The sequence below is a fragment of the Carlito syrichta genome, unplaced genomic scaffold, assembly GCF_000164805.1.
Source record: "Carlito syrichta isolate Samal-C Ts95f unplaced genomic scaffold, Tarsius_syrichta-2.0.1 Scaffold310432, whole genome shotgun sequence".
Taxonomy (NCBI): Eukaryota; Metazoa; Chordata; class Mammalia; order Primates; family Tarsiidae; genus Carlito; species Carlito syrichta.
In genome coordinates this window covers 35,470-41,307 of record NW_007254528.1, presented here as the reverse complement: position 1 = coordinate 41,307, position 5,838 = coordinate 35,470, and positions in this window count along the sequence as shown.

The following is a 5,838-nucleotide window of genomic DNA, read 5'->3' as shown; positions in this document are numbered from 1 at the left end:
TAATTAACTTGACTCAAAAGAGGTGACTAGAGTTTATACAAATATATGGCAATATTAATAATTTTGTAATTTTTAAATTAAATTTAAATGTTTTACAATTTATAGTTTTTTGTGGTATGAAGATATAGGGTACAAGGGAGCATTAACTATATAAGTAGGCTGGCTGCATGCAGGTGAAGCTTGGGCTTCTTGCTGTCCCTCACTTCCTCTGGTAATGGACCAGGTACCATTGTGATGTCACTAGCCCCCTACCCTCCTCTCTCCCTCCCTTCTGTAGCAGTACCCAGCAATTGCCAATCCTTCCCTTGTGCTAATATGACTAATGTTCAGGGCCTACTTATGAGTGAGAACATGCAGTATTCAGTTCTTTGTTTCTGTGATAGTTCCCACTTACCTTTGAACCTTCACCCATTCTCCAAATCATAACTGAAATAGTAAGTAGAAAAAAGTAAAAGGTTTGAACACAGAAGAAAACTTCATTTCAATTCCATTCCAACCAAGCTCTGTAATCAATTTGAAGTGAATGAAGGGTTCTGAGATTCTCCTGAGGAACACTACCTTCTCACAGAATTATTTCAAATGGGGATTGCTTAAGTCTGAACATAGCCCAGTGCCTGAAACAGAAGAGTTGCTCAACATAAGTTAGTAATCCTTTCCTTCCATTTCCCTTTCTGTCCTTTCATTTTATCTTCTACTTTGTCAGCCTTCCCTATAGAAGTATAGGAAAATGTGTTAATTATATAGATTTGTTTTTACAGATTTAATTTGCTTCAAAATTACAAGCATTTTGAGAAGGAAGATGTTATTTCATTGAGGTCTTTATTCCCAGATATTGGCCAATGTTGATTACATAGAAGGACTTGAGCGTGTCTCATGAAATTATGATTCAGGAAAGGAACAAATTTACATAAGCTGAAGTACTCAACATCAAACAGTCCAACAGTATTTTATCTCTATCATCCGTTCTTTCATTATATTGATCAACTTAGGTAACAGTTTATCTTTGTATGTATTTAGTTTTTACATTTGTTTTCCCCTCAAGAATAAAGGTTTGATGTATACTGGAACCATTTCTTTTTTGTTCACTAACAAATACTTTTGTCTGGAACTGAGTTGAGAGTCTGTAAAAGATTTTAGTGAATGAGTAAATCAATAATAAGGAGAACTGTAAGGAAAAGCTCATCATCTGTTTGTAAGAAAGCAGAACACAGACACCAAAACATGCTTGGTCTTTCAGCAGTAAACAGAAATCGGGAATGTTTCAGCACCACAAAGATTTCATATTTGTTTCCTTTGGTTTTGTAACAAATTTCCACAAGTTTGGAAAATCAAAACCACACACATTTTATTTTCTTACAGTTCTAGAGGAATCATTAAAAATCTGTTTCATATACGTTTCATCTTCAAGTGGCTGCCAGCATTCCTTGGCTTTTATCTGAATCCATCACATCTCTGCCCTCATGATCACATTTTTTTCACCTTATCTGTAAAATTTTTTTCTGACTCTACCTTTTATATTTATATGAAATTTGCATAACCTAAAACTTACTATTTAAAAATACACAGGTTAGTAGTATTTAGTACATTGGCAAGGTTGTGCGGTCATCACATTTATCTCATTTCAAGAGATTTTTGTTTTACTCACAAAGAAGATTTCTTACACATTAAGTAGGAACCATTCATTCTCTCAGCTCTCTGCCCCTGGGAACAAATAATCTATTTTGATCTCAATGGATTTACCTATTCTGAATATACTATATAAATGGAATTAGATGTGACCTCTTTTTTTTTTTTGAGTTGGAGTCTCACTCTGTCACCCAGACTGGAGTGCAGTGGCCACTCCCGGCCATCGCAGCCTTGACCTGCTGGGCTCCGGCAATCCTTCCACCTCAAGCCTTCCAAGTAGCTGGAACTACAGGCATGTGCTACCACGCCTAGCTAATTTTTGATTTATTGTAGAAATGAGGTCTCACCAAGTTGCCCAGAAGGGTCTCGAACCCACGGGCTCAGGCAAACCACTCACTTCAGCCTCCCAAAGGTGCAGGAAGATGTGACCTCTTAACGTCTCCTTTATTTTACCTAGAATGTTTTCAAGGGCCATCTACATTTCTACATTGTAGCATGTACTAATACATTCCTTTTGTGGCTGCATAATGTTTCAAAATGTACCACATCTTCCCATCTCTTCTCCCTTGATGGACATTTGTTTGGATTTTGCCTTTGAGCAACTGTTAATAGTGCCGCTATGCACATTGTACACTAGGATTGTCTGAAGATCTACTTTTATTCTTTGAGTATGTAATCAGAAATACAATGACTCATTAATATGCTAATATGTTTAACCCTTGATGACTGCCTACCTGTTTTTCATACTGACTGCACAATGTTACATTCCCATTCAGAATGTACAAGGGCCCAATTTTTCTACATCTTTGCTGACACTTGTTAGTTGCCATTTCTTTAACCATTGCCATCCTCATGGATATATAGCAGTAGCTCATTGTAATTTTTATTTATATTCTTAATGACTAATTATATTGAGCATCTTTTCATGCATTTATTGGTGTTGTGTGAATCTATAACTATTCCTTTGTACATTTCTTAATTGAAGTGTTTGGTTTTATGTTGGTGAGTTGCAAAACTTTGTTACATATACTTTAGATCAAGTCCTTAACAAATGTATGATTTGCAAATAATTTCTCCTTTTCTGTAGATTTCCCTTTCACATTTTGGATAATAGGCTTTGACCTCCAAATATTTGTAGCTTTGAAACTCAATTTATCTCTTTCTTAAACATACCAGCAATATGTCACCTTTATAAAAGATCCAATTGAAAGCACTTTACATACATGATATCATTTAATTTCCTTGAAAAATCAACATGATTGGATTTTGTAAGCTTCTCCGTTGTGTAGATAAATAATTAGAGGCACAGAAAAGCTCAGACACATGTATAAGGTTGCACGGAAGAGCTGCAGAGTCCTTACTTGCAAACATTTATGGCATTGCCTCTGGAGAAAAAAAGGCTTGATATATTTTGCTTGTATAATTTTAACTTATTATTTTTATTTGCTTTGTTTAAGTGCATGTGAATTTAATTCACTTGTGAATAAAATTATAATTTTATTTTATTTATTTATTTATTTATTTTTTATAATCAATATATTTATTGTGATGTTGTGGGGTACAGTTAAGGGTTAAGTATACAAATACGTTTCATTCAGGCACCCTGTTGGTAAGAGGTGTTTCCCCGTCCCCAGACAGATATTTGCTACCTTTAATCCTATCTCCCTCCCCAACCCCATAGTTTCCCACTACTGTCAGTCATTTTCTTGTAGTATACATTGGATGTTCAAGGTCCATTATATGAGTGAGAACATGTGATACTCGGATCTTTGTTTCAGAGAGATGTCACTCAGTATTTTAGACTCTAGTTCCATCCAGGTTGCTGCGAAATTCATGATTTTGTTCTTTTTTCTGGCTGCGTAGTATTCCATCATGTATATGTACCACATTTTTTAATCCAGTCCTCTTTTGATGGGCAGCATCCAGGTTCTTGCTATTGTGAATAATGCTGCAATAAACATACGTGTGCAGGTATCTTTTTTATAGAGTGATTTGAGTTCTTCAGGGTATATTCCCAGTAGGGGGATTGTGGGGTCATATGGGAGGTTGATATTTAGAGCTTTTAAGAATTGCCACACTACTTTCCACAGAGGTTGCACTAGTTTGCACTCCCACAAACAGTGTAGAAGTGTTCCCTTTTCACTACATCCTCTCCAGCAGCTATTTTTTGAGTTGTTGATAATTGCCATTCTGACTGGAGTTAGGTGGTATCTCAGTGTGGTTTTGATTTGCATCTCCCTGATGATTAGTGAGGTCGAACATTTCTTCATGTGTCTGTTGGCTGCTCGGATGTCTTCCTTTGTGAAGTGTCTGTTCATATCTTTTGCCCACTTTATAATGGGGTTGGTTTTTTTTTTCTTTTCAGCACGTTTGAGTGCCTTGTAGATCCAACAACAGGCCTTTGTCAGACCTGGAGTTGGCAAATACTTTTTCCCAGTCTGTAGGCTGTCTCCCTGCTCTCTTGATGGTTTCTTTGACTTTGCAGAAGCTTGTCAGTTTAATAAGGTCCCACTTGTCTATCTTCTCTCTTATGACCTGTGGGTTTTGGATTTTGTTCAGGAATTGGATGCCAGTTCCGATTTCCATGAGGGTATGTCCTTCATTTTCTAAGGTTCTTATGGTTTGAGGTTTTACATTTAGGTCTCTGATCCATTTGGAGTTAACCTTTGTGCATGGGGATAGATAGGGGTCCTGTTTGAATCTTCTGCAGGTGGTCAGCCAGTTTTCCCTGCACCATTTACTGAATAGGTTCTCCTCTCCCTAGTGGTAGATGGTGAAGGCTTTGTTGAAGATGAGTTGGTTGACAAATTGAGGTTTCACTTCTGGAATCTCAATTCTATTCCATTGATCTATATGCCTGTTCCTATACCAATACCAAGCTGTTTTGATGATTGTAGCTTTATAGAAAAGTTTGAAATCTGGTAATGTGATAACACTGGTTTTATTTTTTTGGTTTTGTTTTTTTTTTGCTGAGCATTGTTCTGGCTATTCTTGGTCGTTTGTGTTTCCATATGAATTCCTGTATTGTTTTTTCTAGGTCTGAGAAAACTCTTGCTGGTAATTTGATGAATATTGCATTAAATCTGTAGATTGCCTTAGGTAAGATGGACATTTTCACAATGTTGATTCTTCTAATCCATGGGCATGGGATATTTTTCCAGTTGTTTGTGTCATCTTTGATTTCTTTGAGCAGTGTTTTGTAGTTTTCATTGTAAAGATCTTTCACGTCTCTGGTTAGGAAGATGCCAAGGTATTTCAATATTTTGGTGGTTATTGTGAATGGAATTGTGGTTTTTATTTGGGTTTCTGTTTATTTATTATTGGTGTAAAGAAATGCAATTGTCTTTTGCATATTTATTTGTATCCTGAGACTTTGCCAAAGGCCTTTATCAGTGTAAGGAGATTTTTGACAGATTCTTTTGGGTTTTCAAGGTACACAATCATATCATCTGAAAAGAGAGATAACTTGACTTCCTCTTTTCCTATTTGGATACCTCTGATTGCCTTATCTTTTTCTGATTACTCTAGCCAGGACTTCCAATGCTATATTGAACAGGAGGGATGAGAGTGGGCATCCTTGTCTTGTTCCGGTTTTCAGGGAAAATGGTTCCAACTTTTGTCCATTTAGGAGTATGCTGGCTGTGGGTTTCTCATAGATAACTTTTACTATTTTGAGGTATGTTCCCTGTATGCCTAGATGTTCGAGGGTTTTTATCAAGAAGGGGTGCTGGATTTTATCAAAAGCTTTTTCTGCATCTAATGATATAATCATGTGGTTTTTGTTTTGACATCTGTTAATGTATTTAATTACATTTATAGTTTTACGAATGTTGAACCAGCCTTGTGTCCCAGGAATGAAGCCTACTTGGTCATGATGGATGGTTTTTGAGATGTATTGTTGAATCCGGTTTGCTAGTAACTTGTTGAGAATTTTAGCATCTATGTTCATCAAAGATATTGGCCTGTAGTTCTCTTTCTTTGTTGGATCTTTACCTGGCTTGGGTATCAATGTGATGTTGGATTCGTAAAATGATTTGGGGAGCATTCCATCTTTTTCAATCGCCTGGAATACCTTATAGTATTGTTATCAGCTCCTCTTAAATGTCTTGTAGAATTCTGCTGGAAAGCCATCTGGACCAGGGCTTTTTTTGTAGGTAGTTTTCTTATTATGTAGTCGATTTCCTTGATTGTTATTGGTCTATTTATGGTCTC